This window comes from Pteropus alecto, unplaced genomic scaffold, assembly GCF_000325575.1.
Source record: "Pteropus alecto unplaced genomic scaffold, ASM32557v1 scaffold24, whole genome shotgun sequence".
In the NCBI taxonomy this organism is placed as follows: Eukaryota; Metazoa; Chordata; class Mammalia; order Chiroptera; family Pteropodidae; genus Pteropus; species Pteropus alecto.
The window spans coordinates 6,494,417-6,517,617 of record NW_006439192.1 but is presented as its reverse complement, the minus strand read 5'-3'; the positions used below and the strand labels follow the sequence as shown (position 1 = coordinate 6,517,617).

Below are 23,201 nucleotides of genomic sequence, written 5' to 3'. Positions count from 1 at the left end.
GTTGCCATTGTGTCTAAATCTTTTAACTTATAGAGGAAAGCCAATTTATTCCCCACATCTAAGGCCATCTTGCCTCAGACATTAACTGTGATGGTCCATTTTGGCTAGGTCACATCTTTCCTGACAGAATTTCAATCACCTATGAGCTTCACCTTGAAAGTAAATGGGAACTAATATCTATATACTGTTCTACAGTTTATGCTTTCATGAGCATGAATTTCTTTTATCTTTATTCGAGGACCTGGAGGTTTGGGATCAGGTATTGTTAACACTTCGCATAGTGACTGTCATCACCTTCATCGTCATCATTTCCATTATCCTCAGAGCTAAGGCTGAATGTTATGGTATGATTTCTTTGTGCCAGCCAAGTCATTCTAGGTAATAACTCATTTAATTTGTATAAAAACTATGAAGTAGATAGTCTTATTTTTCACAGTGTCATAGAAATAGAGAAAGTTGCTTAAGGTGTCATAGCAAAGAAGTCGAAGAGCTGAGTGTTCGGTAGCTATAAATACCTAGTAAATGTTTATCACAAAACCTACTGTATATCTACTAAATGCTTATGGAATTGATAACATTCTGTTTTATGTATGAAAAGTGTGGCATTCAGAGGGGTTAAATAATTTGCCTGAGGACAAATCTCTAGCTGTTTGGTAGTGAGTTTCAAGTCCAACCAAGAAGTTCTGATAAAATTCATATCAGCTGCATAAAGGAATTGGCCAAGGAGGGCATGTGAGACTGTGTTAGAATCCTACTAACATGTATTACCTTTTACCTTAAGTCATTTAGCTTTTGTAACCCTGTGACCTCATCTGTAAAATAGAGAAAACATTAATATTTTTCTAGGCAATATTGTGAGGCTTAGATGACATTTAAAGTGCTTTAAAATGTGTTGGTTAGGCAATGGTTCTCAATAAATGGGCAGGCACCATTAAGACAGTAGGTATTATAAGTGAGCTAACTTGTGGATACTGTAAGGATACCGACATAGCATGGAGGGAAGAAATTCATCTCTTCCTCTTCATCTAGTGTAGGAATTTTCAGAAAACCTAGTTTTAGGTTTTCTCTGCATTCTTTTCCTTCGGTGTCTGCTGCTATAATTACCGTCTTAAACCACTCACAGGAGAATTTTAGAGTACGGAAATTCAGCAGTGTTCTACCAGGAAATAATACCCCTCTCTGTCTGAATATTTCTGAATTTTTCCTTAAAAAGTTCTCTCATTCTTAAGGCTTTTTTTCCGGTATTCTCCAAAATCTCCCCCTCCTACCACCACTTCCTCTTTTGCTTGTTGAAGATTTCTTTTTAGCTGCAACAACACATTTTGTCATCAGCTTAAAACTAATCTCTTTTAATGAACTGTCTGGCTTGGAGGGAGGAGGGCGGAGGGAGGAGCCATTGCTAAGGAGAAATTCCATTCAGACTGCTCTCACCTTATGCCTGCAGTGAAAGGTTTCAGGCTGATTGTTATCCCATATGATTTTTGACCGGTGGAGTTTTGGGGGTCTAGTCTGTTAATTATTGTATTTTCAAAACTATTAAGGAATATTTTAAAGAATGTTTTGAGGAAAGGATTTAAATGAAGGATTAATTCATTTGCTTTAAATATGATGATGATTGATGATGATGATGATGATGATGATAATTGGAGGGCTGAAAAATAATGCCTTATTGTTTCTTAATAAATGTTTTTCCCCAGCCCTAATTACTTTCCTAGGGAAGTAATTTCAGTTAACTCAAATTCCTTGCTCTTTAAGTTCATGCTCTTTAGGTCAGTGTTACTTAACAAGGTGGAGGAAGGCCTGGCAGCATGAGCAGCACCTGGAAGCTATTAAAAATTCAAATTCTCAGAACTAATATACAAATTCAGTAAATTGCAAGATAAAAAACCAATATACAAAAATAAGTTGCATTTCTATACACTAAGAATGAATTATCTGAAAAAGAAATTAAGAAAAAAAATTCTATTTATAACAGCATCAAAAACAATAAAGTACTTAGAAAAAAATCTAACCAAGGAGGTGAAAGGTCTGTACACTGAAAACTATAAGACTTTGATGAAAGTAATTGAAGAAGACAAAGACAAATAGAAAGATATTTTGTGTTTATGGATTGGAAGAATTAATATTGATAAAATGTCCATACTTTCCAAAGCCAAGTATAGATTCAGTGCAACTCTTATCAAAATTTCAATGGCATTTTTCAAAGAAATACAATCAATAATCCTAAAATTCAAATGGAACCACAAAAGATCTCTAATAGCTGGAGCAATCTTGAGAAAGGAAAACAAAGCTGGAAGTATCGCACTTCCTGATTCCCAACCATACATACTACAAAGCTTTAGTAATCAAAACAGTAAAGTACTGCCATAAAAATAGACACATCAACCAGTGGAGTAGAACTCAGAGCCCCAAAATAAATGCACACATGTACAGTCAACTAATATTTGGCAAGAGGGCCAAGAATACTCAATAGGGAAAAGGTAGAGCAGTCTTTTCAACAAATGGTGCTGAGAAAACTGGATATTCACATGCAAAAATAAATAAATAAAATTAGACCACTGTCTTACACCACTCACAAAAATTAACTGAAAATTGATTAAAGGCTTAAATGTAAGACTTTCTCCCAGATGCTTTAAGTTTCCACTGTGTTCTGTTATTGAAATCTTGCCTATTGTCTATGACTCAATCCAGATGGCAGCTCATAATGCATTTCCTGACTCTCAAACTTCTCCCCCACAATTGGCCTGTCCTCCCACTGCCATCTAAAATATTTCATACATCTTTGATGTTCATTTTGCCAAAATAATAAGAAAACAGATTTGGTTCATTCCATTATGAAACTTTCATTTTATGTACTTGGAAACTAGAATTTTTCTTATGTGATTTAACTCATTTCACACCGTCATACTGTCAGTATTTTCCTTTTTTTATGTATCTAATTGAATTGAAAACGTCAGGAGATTATCCTCCTCTTTCTTCCAGCCTGCCACCCCTGCACCCAGCCTGCCTTTTGTACATAGTAATTGTTTAGTATATTCTAATCCCATCGAGGGCCTCTCTGCATTACAACTAAATTTACTCTAACATTTACTGCATGTTACACTCCTCAGTCTTTGGCCTTTTGCCTGTAATATTTATCTATTCAGCATGATGATCTCCTCCTTTGCAACTATTCTGTGCATCCCTGTCTTTCAAAAATCAGTTCTCATTTGTGATAATGTGATTTATAATAAGTAATTCATATTTAGTCTTTGACCTCTTTCTGGCACAGAGCTCCTAAAACCCTTAGGATTTCCTAAGTGATCAGGGAAATTGAGGTGTCTTTCATTATGTTAGTGAGGTGACTTTTGGAAAGCAGCTAGGGTTGAGGGCTGGTTGCCAGAATAGCCAACCATGTGATTGGAGGATTGGAACTTTCAGTCTCAGGCCCACCCCCACCAACCACCTCCAGGGGAGAGGGGCTGGTGACTGAGTTAAATCGCCACTGGCCAATGTGTTAATCAGTCGTAGTTATATAATGAAGCCGGCGTAAAAACCCAAAAGGGCAGGGTTCAGGGAGCTGCCGTGTGCTGCCATGCTGGGCTCTAAACTGTGAGGACAGAAACTCTTTTTGTTCAGTGCCTTGCCCTATATATCTCTTCATCTCGCTGTTGATTCATATTCTTTAATATCTTTTGTAATAAATTGGTAATCTAGTGAGTAGTTTCCTGAGTTCTGTGAGCCACTCTAGCAAATTAATTGACTACAAGGAGGGTGTCCTGGGAACCTCTGATTTATAGCCAGTTGGTCAGAAGCACAGGTAACCTGGATTTGGGATTGACATCTGTAGTGGAAGGCAGTCTTGTGGGACTGAGCCCTTAACCTGTGGAAACTGATGCCATCTCTGGGTGGATAGTGTCAGAATTGACTTAATTTGTCGGATATCTAGCTGGTGTGGAGAATCACTTGGTGGTGTGTACAAAAACCCCAAATCTTCCTGTTTATCTTCTTTCTCCACAAAGCCTTTTTGACTGTTTTGACCTATGCTAATATCTTATTAAATAGTATACTAGCTATTACTCTGTATTTTTCTGAAACTGTTTAGTGACATTTTTGCTGTTTATGTTATACTAGACATGATACCTCAGCTAAATTTTAAGCTTCTTGAGGGCAGAATTTGCAAATGTAACCTGTTTAGCACTTAGTAAGATGTCTTGTCCATAAGTGCTGAATAAATCTGTGCTGATGAAATGCATACCCGAATGGCTCAATAAAATTCCATCCTGTTACTTCTGGTGACCATTAGTTTATATGTCCTATGCCTTGCCCAGAAAAGGTTAGTACTGTCCTCTACAAATAAAGAAAATAATCCTTAGTAGGTAGCCAACCATACCTGTGTTTTCCTATTCCGGGCCTACTTTTATCTATGTAATGTCAATATCTCTAATAATATTTAGATTGGTTCTTTAGCCTAGAATTTAGGAATGCAAAATTGCTTTTGAATTGGTAATGATAAAATAATAATTCTTGTAACATGGGTATTATATTCACATTCTCTGGGGAGAGCTATATACTGTTTATAAAATATGCTTATGAACAAATGATTAACTATAACAGTTTCCGAAAACAAACTAGTAATAATCTTTATAACCTAGGTACCTAAGTGAATAGTTTATTCATTAGCAAATTCTTACAAAACACTAGGTGCAAGGCATGGTGTTAAGTTCTCTCTGTATATTAAGACATTTTGTCCTTACTATGGTCTATTATCTCAATTTTATAAATGAGAATAAACAAAGGTACAAAGAAAGAAGATGAGATGATGTGCCCAAGGTCACATAGGTGGTTGAGCTAAGATTCCAACTCCAAAAGAAATGTTCTGGTATTTTAATTTCTTTACATTCTTAAACTTTGATTCTTCTGTTACTCTAATCAGGCGTTCCAAAGGGCTGGGCCCATCTGTGATTCATCTTTCCTCTTATCACTGAATGTAGGTCATTTTTAGTCTGTACTTGTTGCTGAAAGTTTCTAGGTCTGTCTGTCACTCGGGGTTCTGTGCCTTTGGCCTTTCTGATAGTTCAGTTCTTTCTTCAAATTCATATTGTTCTGCACACTATGATATTGAGAGAAGAAATGTGAAATTCCTTTGAAATTCCTAAGAGAAAGCTGCTTCCTTGGAAGCAAACTTAAAGTAGAGTGTTCTTTTGCGAAGCCTCTAATATTTCCTGTGGATCCTTCTTCCCTTATTCTCCATTACCAGGCAATGAGCAGTAGTTTAATACATTTGTTTAATTAAAGAGTTATATAAATTACTTCTCCTTATGTGGTAACCTGTTTATGGACAAGGCAGTACTTATCCAATTCAAAGTGCAGTGCTCAGTGCCTGGCATATAACAACCACCTAATAAATATTTAATGAATTAGTGTGTGAATCGATGTTGTGAGTCACAAGTGCACAATACCAATTTGTTAACTTAATTGCTTAGTTTCTTTGTGTGTGTATAGAAAAGAAAATTCTAATTTCCTTCATTAACGAACATTATCAAGCATTTAATCCACATGATGCTATCCTAGCTAGCACCCAAAGTTAGCTAAAAGGAGACATAGTAGTAGCTTTCTTTGAATTCTTTAGGATTTAAAGCACAAAAACAGTGTTGCTGATGAATTTGCACAAGATCTGCAGACAAAGAAAGGTATTACATAAAAAAACTAAGTGGATATTACTATCGTTCCATGGGCTGCGGGTATTTATTGTCCAAATGGACTTATGTGAAAGGTTTCTAATGGAAAGATAACAGACTTATGGCCTCTTCAAATAGAGGCATTCGTATTCTGATGCTAGAGTTTCAGAGGCATTCGTTTACTTTGAATATTTTCATATCTTTTTACTACTGGGGCCTTTAGAATCGGAACAAATTGATGTCTAGAGTCCAAAAAAGCTGTTTAGTGTGTGATAGTAGAAAATTAAATAATGCATTTGTCCTGCAGGCTTCTGGCTCTCACACTTAGGCAAAATCAGTGGAACACTCACAGCCTCTTTTATGAATGCTGGATGTCTTCATTGGAATGTGAGGGAGTCTATTTAATTACTGACCTCAAATGGGGATGTAGTTGCATTTTTATATTTGAATTTCCGTTCCTGTCTCTAATAGCATTTGCTAGCACTGAGAACAGTGAATTACCATCTCAGAATTCTGGAGATCTTTTTTTTCATACCCATTCTATGTACTATCTTCATCAAAATGGAGATTGAAGATTTATAAAGCCAACATATTGTATTTTGAGGACCTTGAAAAATGGATGCACTAAAAAGAAAATCGAAGGCAAAGTTAACTTGGGAGTGTGTGGCATTGCCTGTGAATGTTCAAATTTCTGGCAACCCTTCGTTACACCAATCTAACTGATTATAATTTGAAGGACACCCAGGGGCCACCTTGACTACAGAGTCCTAAAAACAGTAAAGAGTAAATTGAATAAGAGAATAATTCTGTTTCTTTAGCATTTAGTTTTATGTTTGTATTGGGGGAATGGAGAAAAGAAAACATAAAGTCCTTTGGCATTTTCTCAGTTAATTTCTTCTCCTAATTGCTGTTTGGCCTAATTCTTTTTTTTTTTTTTCCTTTATTTTGGGTCTGTGTTTCCTCCTTGCAGGCCTCTTTGCGGCTTTGCATCTCGGGGGGAGGCGGGGTAGCATATTCAGGACTCCACTTTCAAACATGTGTTTCTAAAAGGCAGAGTGAGACATCTGCCACCCACCCACTCTCTTGCCTACCAGGACATTCCTCATCTTCCTTTAGCGGGAGTATAAAATTAACCTCCTGCCCACACACGGTAGAAAGGGCTCGCTTTGTTTTCTGCAAGCCATCTTTTTATTTCCTCCCCCTCTCCCCATCTCTGCATTTCTCCTAATAGCAGAAAAATACAGAATCGGAGAAATAGATGAAAGCATGAAAGAAAAATGTTAATACTGAGTCTGTTTCCTTTGAATTGCATAGCACATTTAATTATACGCTATACTTGGATTTTAGAGTCCTGGGTTTATGAACTACTGTGTGACCTACCAACCTGCCAAATTTCCCTCTTTTACTTCAATTTCTTCATGTTGTGTAGAATAGGAGTGGAAAGGTGTGGCCATGGCTGTTACCAAAGTGGTTCTTGGACCTCCCCAGTCTGGACAGGTCGGCTTCTGGATCTTAAAAGAGGTTGAACACAAGAACAGTAATTGTGAAACGGTAAAATATCTGACTAGACATTTTTCCAAGGAAGACATACAGATGGCCAACAGGTACATGAAAAGATGCTCTACGTCATTAATCACAAGGGAAATGCAAACCAAAACTATGAAGAGATACCACCTCACATCCGTTAGAATGGCTATTATAAAGAAGACTAGAAATAACAAGCAGTGGTGAGGATCCATAGAAAAGGGAATCCTTGTGCACTGTTGGTGGGAATATATATTGGTGTAGCCACTGTGGAAAATGGTATGGAGGTGCCTCGAAAAATTAAAAATAGAACTACCTTATGACTCAGCAATTCCTCTTCTGGGTACTTATTATAAGAAAACAGGAGCACTAACTCAAGAAGATTCATTGCAACACTATTTACAATAGCTAAGGTATGGAATATTATTCAGCCACAAAAAAAATTAATTCTTGTGATTTGTGACAACATAAATAGATCTAGAAGGCATTATGCTACGTGAAATAAGTCAGAGAAAAACAAATATCATATGATCTCTCTTATATGTTCAAACTAATATAGATAAATAGGTAGATGAAAGAATAGATATTAACAACAGATTGGTGGTTGCCAGAGGTAAGGGGTGGGGAATGAGCAAAATGGGTGAACTTTTTTTTTTTTTTTTAGTTAAAATAAATTTTTAAGAAGTCCAGATGGCAGTTGTGAACCAAATATACAAAACAGCCATACATTTAGATACTACTTTCTAGCAGTTAAGGGAAACTACCAATGGCCTGCGTAATTCAGATAGTTTTTATTTTAAGAAAGAGAAAACATTTATCGAAAGAGGCAAACATATTTCTGATCCCATGTTCTGGAAGGAATTTCATTAAAATATTACCTGGCATAATTCATGGAGCTTCTGAGTCTTTCCTGTTTATGTAGAACTTGAGTTACTAGACTATTGTTCTCTTTAGGCCAGTGGTTCTCACATTTAAATGTGTATCAAAGTCACCTGGAGGGCTTGTTAAAACAGATTGCTGGGTCCCACCCCGCAGAGTTTCTGATTCTGTAGGTCTGGAATGGAGCCAAAAATTTGCATTTCTGGGTGCTGCTGATGCTGCAGGTTAAGGGAGCACACTTTTGAGATCCACTGCTCAAGGACACAAGAAGTCACAAGTTTGGTCAAAATTAACTTCTTTTTGTGGATGCCTAAGCAATGGCGCTGTCAGTTGCAGATCTTCGCTTCTACCTAACATTTTACATTGTGTCCTTAAAGCTTGGTAAAAGTGTGGGATAGGGCTCTCCCAGAAAGCTTTAATTTTAGTGCGGCTTGTCACAGTGTCACTTTGCTTAGAAAAGTAAAAACGTGTTAAGTGAAGCAGGATCTGCTTGACCACAGTGGGCTAAGGAGAGTTTTTGATGTAATTGACCTTATCTGTCAGAATATTTGTTAAAAGTCAAGAGTTGTTAAATCAGTAGTGCCTGACTTCATTACTTAAAAATCTAGGCCTTAATACAGCACTTTTTAGTAATGTTCTCTGGCGTGTTAGAAGAGAACATTGAGAAACATGATTTATGGGGTGGACACTGGCCCACTCTCTGGGTGGTGCAAGTCACTCTCAGTAAACATGTATCTCACTTTTAATTTTCTTAGCAGGTATCATCTATTAATGCATGAGATGCCTCTACTTATTTTACTTGCAGTGCATTTAAACAAGGTTTTGGATTTTAGCTCAGAAGTTTATTAATGTATGTCCTTGAGCGAATTTTCTTATTGTCTCCGACTGGGCCTCATTTTCCTTCTCTATTAAGGGGATAATAATACCTACCTGTAATTCTGGTTTCTCTGAAGATTAAATCATATAGCCTGTAAAATGATTGGCATGTAATACATACTTAATTCTTCCCCTTTCTCTTTTTATGTCACTTGCTTAATATTAAATTTTTTAAAAATAATTGACATTTCCTCATTCCAGACATAATTGGAAAGATTCTTTGGTCTCATAATGTTTCAGTTTTCTTCAAGCCTCAGACTGGAGGCCCTCCCAGTTTAAACATTGGCAAACTTTAAATTCTGACCACTTATTTATTCCCCTTTATTATCTTTCCTTCTCTGTCTCAACAGATGACAATGGCCACGGTTTAACTGTCTACAACTACTGTGGATTCTTATCGTGCCATTTGTCACCTCCAAGTTAACAGGTTTGAATATGCCTTTCCAGTTCTGATTGGTCCAGATAACTTATCCAATTCTATTGTTATAGAACCAAGTATCTCTTTTTACATGAATTTCAAGCTGTGCAAAATGTGTTCATCTTTTTGGTTTGGGTGCTACCTGCTGGTAGGGATATGGGGCCTGTGTCGAAGGGGGTGAGCTGGAGAAGGGTTGGAACGGTGTCTCATGCCCCAAATCTATGGGAAAGGACATGTTTGAGGCAGTTCTCTTCTGCTTTAACAAGTTTCTAGGGCATTTATCATCCCAGGTCTCTTAGGAACCTGGATGGGGAGAATCTGCTTGAGGACACTGACTGGGTCTTATTTACTCTCTTATTCCCAGTGCTTTAGCCCAGTGTCTGCATAGTACATACAGGCTCAATCGTTATTTTTGAATGAAAGAGCTAATTAAAATAGCACAGTGTCCTTGGGATTTCTACACAGTCTCAGGCGATCCAAGAATCTCCCGAAAGGTTGGCAAACAAATTCTTCTTAGACCTATTCAAAGTGGAAGTAAAGCCTGAAGTATCTCATAAAGACCTGTGAAGCTTTACTAGTTGATGAGCTCTATGGTGGGCTGAGTGTTGGGCCTTTCGGTGATGCCTGAAGAGCATTACTGCTTGCTCTGCACCTTAATTATGTGGCTGCAGTAGAGTCCCCATAGGTACAGAACAGAATGTTGGAGCAGGGCCTTGGAGATTGTCTAGGGCAACCCCCTTGATGAACAGAGGAGAAAACTCAGGGCGCTCATGGGGAGTCTGCTTTTTCTGGCACAGACGTGCCTACCAATACCTTTTTCTACCTTGAGTGACCCAGCAATGAGTTCTGTGAGTTAGCACAAATGGGCAGGATACGTTCTGTAGAGAAGCATGCTCATGATTATGATTGACCCCATGTCAGTCGCTGGCTCTTGGGGACTCACCATGATTGGTAATTGAATAGCGATACCATTTACTGAAGCCATCGGCACTGACCTGTTGGCCATGGGATTCAGTCTTTCTTCACTCCAACACAAAATCTTTAATTAATAGCGTCTGAAGGAAAACAAGTAAGAGAACAAAGAAAGCTGGCAAAGAAAGCCCTCAATTATGGAAAACCAAGACACTGATCTTAAATAACAAGACATTTTTAAATGGATGAAAACAGGTACACAGGTGCAGAGCCCAGGGATGCTGGACATGGTTGGTATACATTCAGGGTCAGAGACATGCTCTGAAAGTGAAATAAAACAGTATGAGTGGCCTTTTTGAAGCCCAGGTACCTTATGCAGGCTTCACATTTTATTGGGTTGTCCTGTTATTTCTTACTATGTTACAAATAAGTGGTGTTTTCATTATCTAAGTATAAAAACTCTTTTCTCCCCTCTGTTTTCTGTGCTTCTTTTTTTTCCCCTCTCTCTCTTGGTCTCCACTGCCATGCATGTGTGGAGAAAACATTTCAGAAGCTCCATGAGATTATCTCAGTTGAAGTCATTGATTGATGTATTAACAACTCATTTTTCCTAACTGTTTTGCAGGGTGTGGTTTGATGAGGTGGTTATTATTGGAGGGGCTAATTCGTCTGATTTCACAGTAGTTCTGTTTTCCTGTGGATGACACCCTTTGGTACTTTATGCAGACAAGAGACTGTTGCATTCATTCATTTGGCATATCCTTAGTTAGGTGTGGTTAGAGAATTTCAAGCAGAATGCTAAGTCTCTAACCAGAAATGATAGTGTTGCCAATAACAAGGAGAGGCTGGCTAATAACATTTCAATTTTTAAATTCTTGGCCCCATTTTTCTTTCATGCTGAAATGTTATTGAAGTAAAACTGCTTGTTGAACACACATTAATTCTGGAATTTGTAGTGACTGCAATCACACGTAGCTGAATATGCCGGGCTCACTGCACAAGCCTTTTGACATTTGAGGCCAAATGTTCAAATCACAAAGCTGAAGGTCGTGGCATGTATCAGACAGGGGAGAATTAAGAAGATGCATAACCCCCACAGTTTCTAGTGCAGTCTTTACAAACCTGTCACTATTACCAATGCATTATTTATCAGATTAGGTGAAGGAAGCATTATCTTTTAAAAAAAAAAACAAAAAAAAACAGGGCTTAGTTATGGGGGAGAGTGAAGTCCACTCATACTGTCAAATGGGAAAGCATCTTATTTCAAGTCTAGACTCTTCTTGTTGTACTAATGAGCCTTCTGTTTTGATTTCTAACATGTCGTTGCGTATATTTTTAGCCTGATTTTATGCCATCGGAAGTCCTTCTATAACTGACAAACATTTGCATGAACATGGCTCGTTAGGTATTTTTAGATCTCCCGTGGCCTTTAGACAAGTGTAACTAAACTAGGGTGTTCTATCCTGTAGGATTCAGCTTCATAAATATTGGAAGTAGTGAGTGCAACTAGTGTCAGCCAGCTTCTCTGAGCAGGAGAGCTGGTCCCTGAATGATTTGGAAGTTTGGAATGAAGTGAAAGGAAAAATAAGCTCACGTTTACATATACAATCCTCAAATTTATAAAACTTGGATTGTCAAGTCTTTATTTACTACCCCCAAAAGTTAAAAGACTCTTAATTGGGCAGTGAGATGGCAAATACTAGCTCTGCTGCTTTCTAAGCAACAGAGCGGGGAAAGATTCCTCTTTTCAAAACATTCCTGAGGCTTGCTTTCCCTAGAAGAGGTTATAATCTCCCCAGGGAGATTGACAGCTTGAGAAAAACCAGCATTGAAGCAACTCAAGATTCCTCATGGAAATGTAGGTTAAAACAAACTCCACATCAGGAAATATTCCAGATGCTGCAACATGAAATACAGAGCCTGAACTTGTTAACTTGAAATTACACCAGGACCACAAAACCTCTGAAATACACATGGCTTCATCAAATTACTCAAAATCCCCTGAGTAGATAAGGTTTAAACCAAGGAAATGGCAGTGTCTACAGTGCTAAACCACAATGCCAATTAATTTTTATTCATTGATTTTTGAGGGTATGTTTTATTTATCATCCCTGCATCTTTTCCCTCGTTTAGAGTGTGATAAAGGCCTTTAAAGGTTTGCAAGCTGCTTAAAGCCTTTGCTGGCACATTGGAGACAATTTTCCTTATCTGTCTCTTTCTGCCTGTTTTTCTCTCTTTCTTGATGTGTTTTGTGTATATGCCCTTCAGGCTAATTTGGATCACCCTGCCCTTTGCTTCAGCACATTTAGAAGGCTCACTTGTCATCAATTGATTCATTCTATTAATATTTTTCAGACTTTGTCCATGTAATGGTCTATTTATTTAGAAAGCAAAACAGGAAATGTCAGGATGATTTCCATTATTGGCACATGAGCAGATCTTTACTTTATTATTTCCACTTTTGCATTTAGGCAAATGAAGCAGATTTGATTCCTCTGCTTGAAATTGCTGGATGTGACACTATGTTTTGAGTGTGAGATGTGGTGGTTTTGAGAACAAATGCTCCTAAGTGGAGGCTACAGTATTGTTGACATGATGAGGTAGTTGGGTAGTTAGCAGAAAGTTACAGTGTGTTATACTCTTTGACAGGAGTAGTGATGGGCAAGCTGGGTAGAGAATGGGCATTTAATGAAGAGTAGTTGTTGACAAAGGCCAATTCCATTGTTTCCGTAGATGAGCTGGGGCTTTTTAATTCCAGAGCTCCCTATCTCTGGGTTTCTATCCCATGCTTCTGTACTGCTTACCTTCTGAATCTCCTACTTGTGTGCTATGCTCTGATGAAAAGAGGAATGCTCAGGGTTGCTTCTGGAAAGGTTCCCTGAGCAGAAGCAAAGTGGAGCTCTGTGCAGCGGTGGAGAGCCCATCTATCATCTGGATGAGGTGAAAAAATCCAATATACAGGACCATTAATGGATCGTAGCACATAACAATAGCAATTCCATTTCAGCTGGAGAAGGAGTGTATTCATCCCACCCTTTGAACGTTGTTCACACATACTTTTTAGCATTGTAGGAGCAAATAAGAGAACAGAAAGTTGTTACAAGCAAATCTTGTAGAGGTGCATTCTCTACAAGAATGAAGAAGCACTGCTTCATTAGTCTGCTTCTGAGGAGACGGCAGATAACTGTGGGGAACAACTTGCTTAAGGTCATAACCATGGTTCTGTGATAAGAACTGAATATAAACCAACAAACTGTCCACCAGGACAGACACAGACCTGCATGCTTACAAGAAGCTGGAAGGGATTTTGAGAAGTTCTTTAATCAAGACCTTTCATAATATATGAGGAAATGTCTGTTATGTGTGGTTGCATGATATATGTGTGAGCTTTTTTGGTATACTTAAATGTGGCTTTAATGCTTAGAAAGTTTAAGGGCTACTTTCATTTTGAATATTAATGGTTTATTAAAAGTACAAACTCAAAAACCGAGTTCTCAAGCCTTTAAATTCAATTTACAAATCTAATTATTCTTTTACTAAATCTAGCAACTTTAGCAATCATTTTTAAAGAGTTTTTTACAACCTAGTTAATTAAATCACTTAAATATTTTAAACTACACTTATAAATTTAATATATTCGATTTTCTTTTTAAGTACTTAAATTGTCTGACAAATAAACCTTCCCATGTGCTTAAATAACACTTGTAAGTTAAAGTTATAAATATGGTGGATCTCAGTTCTTCTGCATGTTATGATATTATTTATGACTTTAGAAATGTTTTATAGCTACTAACTTAAATTTACAGTTTTAAAAGCTATTTAATTATGTAACATTTAAAATTTGAATCAGAAATGTGATCTCGATATTCTATTATGTTGAATTCTCTTAAACAATACCAATGGTTTATTTTTAAAAACCTGTTATATACAGAATATTCTTAAATTTAACAAAAAATAACATGCTGGGACTCATTTACTTCAGTATATTTGCACTTTATTCTAAATTTCCCTAAGATTAAATGACAACCTAATAAGAGAAAGAAAATGTACCAAGGGAATGGGGTCCCTGTCCTAGTATAGAAGAGTTATGGACTTTAAAAAATAGGAAAGGATAGAGATTCTAAAACTTTAAAGGGATTTGATTCATAGCTCAACCTCAAATTTAAGTAATATTAGAACTTAATTTCTTAGTCTCTCTTCCGAAGTTGTAACTGTCTGTAGGCATGTAACTAACACAGGTGAATTTTATATTGTTGTTACTTTCTTAAGACATTAAAGGTCTTCCTCTCTGGAACATCACATCCTTATGTAATACTTTCAATACCTTTTTGGGTTGGGTAGATGTTGGATCTGTATTCTTAAATGTTCCCTTCCTGGCAGAACTACAATTTACATAGGTTATACGTTCAAAGCATTTTCTGTTGAATTTGCACCTGTCATGGCATTGATTTAATGTGTTTCCACAAACTGAAATGATGTCTCATTTCTACCATGTGGCATAAACTCTCCTCCTATGCTGCTGCTTGCAGTTTCAAGATGTATTTCCTTTATTGATATAACTATCAGAGTTAAACACAAAAACAAAAACAAAAACAAAAACAAAAATAGTTACAAGAGAGGAAATGAGAAGGCAAGTGTATTTATGCAAATATGGAAAGTCACTAAAGCTAATATGGAAATAACAACTATTTTTAAAAGTCCATTAATCTCTTTTTCACACTGGGTACTAATGGTTATATCCTGAGAGGCAGTACCTCTGCTGGTTACTCTGAAGCCAGACTACCTGACTTTGCCTTCCACTCTCTCATGTTTTTGTCAATAATATCTGCCTAACACATCTAGAAAACAATAACAACATCTTCCTTAGAGGACTGTTGGGTGAATTAAATCCACTAGAGTAGAAGCTTCACGAAGACAACAATTTTGCCGGTTTGGTTATTGATATATCTTCAACACCTAGAGTAATGCCTGGATATCACCTATGTTAAAAGCAAACAACCAGCAAAACTAACAAACAAACAAAAAACTAAAAAACTAAATGTGAAGTGCTTAAACAGTGCCTGGAATATAGAAAATGTCCAATAAAAGTTGATGATTATTATACTTAGGTGACGACTTGCCCACAGTCACTTGCAAATTTCTAATCTTGTACTGATTTATTAGGAAATAGTTGACCAATACTTCCTATGTAGGTTGCTTCACACCTGTATTTATTTGTGATGTGTAATACGACTTTCATCTAGAGAAAAACCTTGGTAAAGCTGAATAACTCCAGCACTTTAGTGCCCAGGTTATTTATAACTTTTTGGGTTTGTAGGTCTTCTTATCCTGTTCAACATATGTGCAGCTTTCATTTTTCCCTGTTTTTTTTTTTTTCTTCTGTAAGTTATCTTGTCCTTAGTTTTCTTTGACGATCGTCTAGCCTTTTTTCTATTTTCTTTGTGCACCCTTTAAGTGGAGGCAGTCTTTGAAGGTCAATTCTTGGCTGTTTATTTTTATATTTCAGCTAATCTTCCTGGCCGACGCTACTGACTCCTATGGCTTTAAGTAAACTTCCCTTTATTCCTATCCTTGACCATCTCTTAAGTCATAGACCTCCTCCTCTCAAACATACTTGTATGATATCTACTGTGTTCCCAAACTCTGATAACAGAATATTTTTTCTCACATTTGAAATTCGAGAGCTGTTAGAATCCTCCAGTCTCCTCTCTAGAACCCTGATTATAGTCCAGGTCTTGTCTGTTCTCCCTGTACAGTGTTTTTCACATTTGATATTTCCTTTACACAATCACTGTATCAGTTCAGACCCTTATTAGTAACCAGCTGGGCTTTTTGATCATCATCTAGTTGGTGTCCCCACCTCTAGTAGATGCCTCCTTCAGACCACTTTCCATACTGCTGTCAGGGTTGTATTCTTCATAACAAGATCAAATTATATTTCTCCATACTCGAAAGCCTCTGAGAAGTCTCAGGTCTCTCATTTCCAGTTTTATGTCCCTTCCTTCCTTCTCATATGCCTTTGTTTCATTGTGAAACCCAGTCTGCTCACCAGTGTCTTATTATGGTCCTCCTCCACCATGATAAGCAGGATAATGCCTCCCAGCCATCTCCTCACCCCAACAAGAGGTTCTGATCCCCAGAACCTGTGACTAGGTTAGGATACATAGAAAAGGGGAATTAAGGTTGCAAATGGAATTGAGGAGCTGAAGATGCTAATCAGCTGATATTAAAATCCAGTGAGTAGCCTGGGTTATTTAAGTGGGCTCAGTATAATCACAAGCATCCTTAAAAATGCAAGAGGAAGGTGGAAGAGTCTGAGAGCTGTAGCTGCAGGAAAAGATGCGTGTGATGGGATGTGAGATGAACTCACTCTACTGTCGCTGGCTTTGAAGGTGGAGGAAGGAGCCACGAGCCAAGGCATGTGAGTAGCTTAGTCACTGGAAATGGCAAAAACAGATTCTCCCCTAGAGCCTCCGGGAAGAAACACAGCCCTGATGATACTTTGAGTTAGTCCAGTGAGACCCATGTCAGACTTCTAAACTACAGAACTGTGAGATAATGAATTTGTGTTTTAAGCCACCAAGCTTGTAGTAATTTGTTAGAGTAACAATTGAAATGAAAACTAATATACCTAGCTTCACGCTGTTACTCAAGCTGATCATAATGTTGAAAATAAGCTGCTTCTTTATACTGAATTATTGAATTCTGATAGACTTCAAGGTCTAATATAAATCTCACCTGCTCCATTTTTCCCAGATTCTTGCAGTCAAAATTCATTTCTCTAATCCTACCATACTTACCTAAAACCTTATGTCCTATATCAGCACTTTCTCTTCTTTTATGCGCTATATGTGTGCCTCTCTATCCTTGTGTTACGAGTGCCCAGAAAATAGGATTCGTATATTTATTTTTGTATCCCTTCGCAAAAGCTTTGCATTCAAAACAGTGCTTTTTGAAGCAAATTGTAAAAATGCAACAGAGGAAATGATGCTAAACATGGAGTCCTGAATGCCCACAAGATGGAGGTATTTCCTTAAAAGAAATTTCCTTTATCCCATGAGATTATTTCTCTTTGACCCCTTTTGAAAACAGAAATTCAGTTCTTTTTTGTTGAAAATGGGAGTGTTGTAATTTCAACAGTCTTGTATTTATAATAATAATTTTAGGATTTAAAAAATCTTAAATAATGAAAATTTCCTTGACCATTTTAAAAGTTAATATGCACGTACATTAGAAAATAAATATATGTCTATATATTTGCCTTCCGGGCCTTTCATAAACAACATAACTGCATATTTATGGGCAGTACAGGCTAATGATGGACGACATTTCATTGAGCATAGTTGCATTACATAGTATATTTTCTGTGTTGCCTTTAGTAGGAGGTTGGGAGAAAATGGGAAATTCTCCTACTTGCTGCAATTTAATTTCACCTGTTCTATTAGAATACCAATTAAAGTCAAGGATGCTCTCTCCTAAAGACTCTAAGGAGTGAAATTCCAGGTCGTGTAAACATGTTTGGCTGTAATGAATTTAGAATGTGAAGACGCTTCTGATGTCTTCTGACAAGCCGGTTTTGAATATGTAGGTTCATTTATATGCCCTCATTGTTCTTTTATAAGATGTCTACCTTAAAAATTGCCTCTAATTCAAGTGCCAGTTATCTTTACATTAATGGATGATTAGTTTCTAATAATGTCCTTTCCTGAAAGCTACCTGTTCTTCTCTTTCCAATGCCAAATTTATCATGGATTTGTGTTCTAGGAGATGAGAGAATCTGTGTGTGGGAGGTGTGTGGACACACCAAGTTACTTGGTTTCAAAATGGGTAAATTGACAGTTTGAAAGTGCAATTTAAGCTATGAAGGCAGGGTGGAAGATAATTTAAATTCATCAGAAATACATGAGATTCTGGATTCATTGTTTTTAAGGTGTGCAGCATTAATGTTCACAGTGATCCAGGACCATTATATCTGAAAGCATCCTAGCCATAACGGCACTATGACAGGCAAAATTCAGGCTTGTTTGAGTAACCTGTCAATAACTGTCTCCAAATATTTAAAGAACCTCGGAGAAGGAAGAAAATTATCTCATGCAGTGTGGCGTTAAAGGAAAAACTAGAACCTGTGGGTAAATTTGGGGGGAGGTAGAATTCATTCACTACCACAAAGCATCATCTTGCAACAAAAGCTGTGCAATCATGTAGTGCACTTTTGATAACCAAAAGGCTGGATGATCACTTTTTAAGACAGGTTGTGTGGGAAGTATGGTGTTGGATGACCTTTGTGATTTTTTTCCACCCCTACCAAACCTAAAATTCTGTGATGTTATCAAAAGAACACACACACACACACACACACACACACACACACACACACAGTCTCTATGAATTTTCTAAGTTTCTTTAAAAGAAATCCAGAAATGTGCCAACATATTCTTTAAATATAATAACCCAAATATAAATTATTAGAGCAGACTTTACCTGCTCTTGACTTTTGTCAGATACATCGAGATAGTACTCCCGACTCAGTAATCAAGGAAACTAACTTAACCTGGAAGCATGATTGTGGTACAGGGTTTGCCAATGCTAGAGTGATGAGTAATCAGTGAGAACGTGAAAATGAAGCTTCGGGTAAATGGAGATAGGAAAGTGCATTTGAGTATCATAAAAACAAGGATCACCATCTTTTTTCCCAGTCCATACTTCTTATTTTGCCTACACACTTTGGGAAACCTTAATCATCCTTCATGTTGGGTAGCATAACTCACTATGGTAAAAGTTACATTTCAGTGCTCTTTTTCTATGAAAGAGAAACAAGTTGTCAAACTTGAATATTCAGTCCCTAGCTCTCCTGTTGGTCTGTGGCCTTGGTCTCCTAGAAGGATTATATTTATGGAGGTCAAGATTCTTTATTCTTTCAAGTTTTATCACGATCTGGAATACGTAGTTTCTAGCACAAACTAGTTTATCACCTAGCCAGTGGCAGCAAATTGCTCTGGGACTTTTAATCTAGCAAAGTGACTAGAGTCACATTTAGCTCTCATTCCTGAATAGCAACATATGGTGTCACTGAACACCTCCAGGCAAAGAAGGTGTGATTTCCATGGGACAGTGCTGATGACTTTTTAATTAGGATTCTTCTCTTCAGCATGCTGCATTAACAGGTGGTCAGAAGAAAATTGAGAGTGTAGGAGTGCTTGAGAAATGGGGGAGCCCTTGGTAATTGGAGTTAGAAATGGGAGAAAAGTGTCCAGAGAGGCTTCTGCAGAGGGAAAATAAAGAAAATATTCATGCCGTGTGGAAGGTGGGAGTTACAGAGGGTGGTAGCTGATGATATAAAATAATCTATTATTACACCTTTCTCAGCAAGTTAAAAATGCTGTAGTGATGTGATAGGAGCTATTAGCCTATTCTGATTAAAGAGAAAGCAAGTTCCATGAACATAATTCATTATCAGACTAGTGTAGGTAAAAGCTTCTAATTATCAAGACATATACTTGGTTAAAATTTGGAGCCAATCAGATTCACTTTCAACATAGGCAATTTATTTAGGCTCCATGAGGCTCATTTTCTTCATCTTTAAAATGAGAATAATACTTGCCTTAATTGCATTACCTTGCAAGTTAAAGTAAATGAAATAATGTGGGGAAGGCACTTAGGCTGGTATCCATTCATAGGTAGTATTCAAAAAATAGAATTAAATAGTATGTTCAGGACCCAAGCTAAGAAACCTCTAAGTTACCAAAAAGTCATTTTTTTTTTTTACTGGCCTAGCTGAATACATATACTGAGGGAAAAGGAACTATGCAGCCTTGATTTAATAACTCTCTTTGCTTCTGGATACTTCATACATCTTCGGTGCCTTAATTCCCCTGCAATTCCAGGAGTTTGATAGCACTAAATTCTCTCTTATCTCACAGAGAAGCCAGAAAGGTAAATATTATGAATCCACATAATATTTCCATTCAACCAAAAAAGGGCATTTGAAGGAAACTATAGTGCATTTTCTTAAGACCTGAATGATCAACACAAGGTTTTCAGCTCAAAATCAGATCTCCTGACCCTATTGCTACATTTTGTCTGACATACATCAGAGTTTTTACACCTCGAGAGGGAGAAATCTCAAAATCTAATAGATATTTAGGTACATGGCAAAGGCATCATTCTGGAGGATAAGAATAAAGGAAAGAATGCTGTAACTTCTTGTCTTTCTTGAATGCATAATGGATGCTGCATCATGACTAAGCCACTCCTTTGTCTTTTGGATACTATTGATGAAGGATGTTGTAAACATAGTATTGGATAAATAATGTCTCAGTAAATACTTTTGGATTTTATTTTTGAATGACTTTCCAGTAAAATAGAAAGTAAAATTATGAACACATATTTAGCTAGGAGCTAAGGATTAAAAAAATAAATATAGGTCTACGGCCATGCCACCCTGAACGAGCCCGATCCTGTCTGATCTCAGAAGCTAAGCAGGGCTGGGCGTGGTTAGTACTTGGATGGGAGACCACCTAGGAAGACCAGGTGCTGTAGGCGTAAAAACTAAAAAATAAGGGATTGTAAGCTGACAAGGTCTTTGCAACCTGTGAGGTCAACCAAGGGTTGCCTCGCCTAGCAAATAATTACGATTAACTGAGAAATATTAATGTAGGTCTGTGTAAAATGACTTGTAAACACCACAGTATGGTGTGGGGATTTTAGGGAAATACTCTCCTCTTTTAAATAGGCTTTTGTGACCAAAACATAACATGATAGAATTTTGTATAAATTATGCACTAATATAACATATACTGAGCATCTCTTCTTCTAGTTATGGCAGTTTTGTTGGCATGTGGGTATATTGATTGAGGATTCTGGCATTAAGGACATTATGAAAACATACATAAATACTTACTGAAAAGAATTAGCATAGTGCTTGTATGGCATTAACTGGAGAAGCACAACCTAGCAGCATTAGGTGAGAACCACCCCCTACTCCCCACCAAGGTCTTGCATTTGTAGTTGGTAGATCATTAAAACATGCTTTCATAGAGATGATTTCACATTCAGTTTCCAACAACCCTGTGAGATTGAGTTCCCATTTTGCAACTACAAAAACTGACTTAGAAAGGTTTAAAGAATAGTCTTAAGTTCACACAGTGAGATAATAAGGGTACCAGCACTTGAACCTGGATTCTTGATTCTAGCATCACATATTGGTGGACAGCTGTCTGCCCAAACCCCACCTCTTTTTCTGAGCTGTTGCTTGAGAAGGACTATTTGGTGACTTTGCTCTACAACTAGAAGTGGCAGATAATGTTTAGCTACCAAATACCTCATCACCTTAAATACCCAGTACCTAGGGAATGATCATTCCGAGGGATTCTTTAAGGAAATAAATCTTTGTTGATTTGTTGTATGCTTTAGAAGGTTTGATTAAAAGATTTCACAAGGAATAGAAAATGGAGGAACTGGAGCACCTTCCTGTCATCCACATCCCTGCAACTGGAAGGCACTGCATAAAGCGTATCATATTTTAGCTAAGACAGCATTCAGTGAAGGCTCTTATAATTAATATGAGTTGCAACACCTTGCAAACCAATATATAAAATATTGGAAAGAACACTAAATTTTTTGCTAGATTAATGCAGGTTCCCCAGTGGACCCTAAAGCAATTAATACCAAAAAAAAAAAAAAAAGGCAGTAAAAACATCCAATTGTTGCATTAGCACTTTCCCTCTTATTACATCTTTCTCTTGTTAGTGTGTATCCATGTTCATTCCTCTAGCTTGGCTAGACTTAGTATTCTGGAAGCTAACAATGTTATCTGCAGTAGACCACAACCACTTTTATGTGTTTTACTTAATGAATTGAACAAATATATACTGATAGACGCATCTTTTGCCTGATGGCTATTGTAGAATGTGGCATTTGGTGAGTATTTAAAGATCCACTAAGTTATTAAAAGAAGAAACTGCCATTACAATGAGATATTTTGATGCTTTATTGTGGATTAATGCCAACTATTTAATGGCTGTATAAATTACAACAAAATAAACACTTCAGTGTTTGCTTGATGATTTGGTACTGGACAAGTGAAGCGGTTTAATTTTTTCATGCCCTGTCTTTAAGGAGTTAAGACAACAAGAACAGAATGAAAAGACTGTAAGACCTCAAGATAGACCTCAAGTACACAGTGTTTAAATGAAGTTTTCCACTTATGCAGAAAGTAGAAAATTTAGTGTTCCAGGAAATCTAGGAAATCTTTATGTAGAAATCTATTATAAGAAAGCAAAAGGAGTCTTGAGATTTATGTAGTTAGATAAAAAGAGTCTCGCAAAAGAACACTTAACTATTTCTATAAGTCAGAAAAAAAACCTCATAATGAAGGAGAGTATGTGTAGGGGTTTGAGGCATAGTCAGGAGAATGGTGCCAGTGCAGGGGGTGCAGCAGCAGTTTAGAACCTACACTGAAAAGAAGGGGGGAGGGTTTGGAGAGCATCGGCCTAGGGGAGCAGTGCACAAATAAAAGAATGATGAGTGATTCCTGGAGACATGAGTGGGTTGGCAGGATGAACAATAAGCTGATAAGTGGTCTTAAGCTGAGGTAAATGGTAGAGTGGGAGGAAGCTAGAAAAAGGACTATCTGGCAAAACGTTGAGAAAAGTGTGAGCTTTTGATCTGAATGCAGAATGCCCCGGTAAGCAACCATATGAACTGTAACCTTGTGTTTTTAATGGAAATTAAGACAGTCTGACAAGAATGATAGCATACTTATGGGAAGGGATGTGTGAAATAGAGACCATTCTGGGAAAATAAAATAGAGCATGTAGTCCCTATCACCATAAAGCCCGTTGGTAAATAAAATATGGAGAAAATGTTCTTTGCTCAGAAACTCTGAACCAAGAATCTTTTTGAAACACAGAAGAGGTAAAGTAACTTGCTTA

At 37.2% G+C, this 23,201-nt stretch overlaps 1 protein-coding gene and 1 pseudogene across 4 annotated transcripts in view; both read left to right on the top strand.

Moving 5' to 3' along the window:
• Window positions 1–23,201, top strand: part of UNC5D (unc-5 netrin receptor D) — a 476,468-nt gene that overhangs the window by 170,417 nt on the left and 282,850 nt on the right. The window lies entirely within an intron of this gene.
• On the top strand, window positions 20,693–20,811 carry LOC112483482 (annotated as a pseudogene).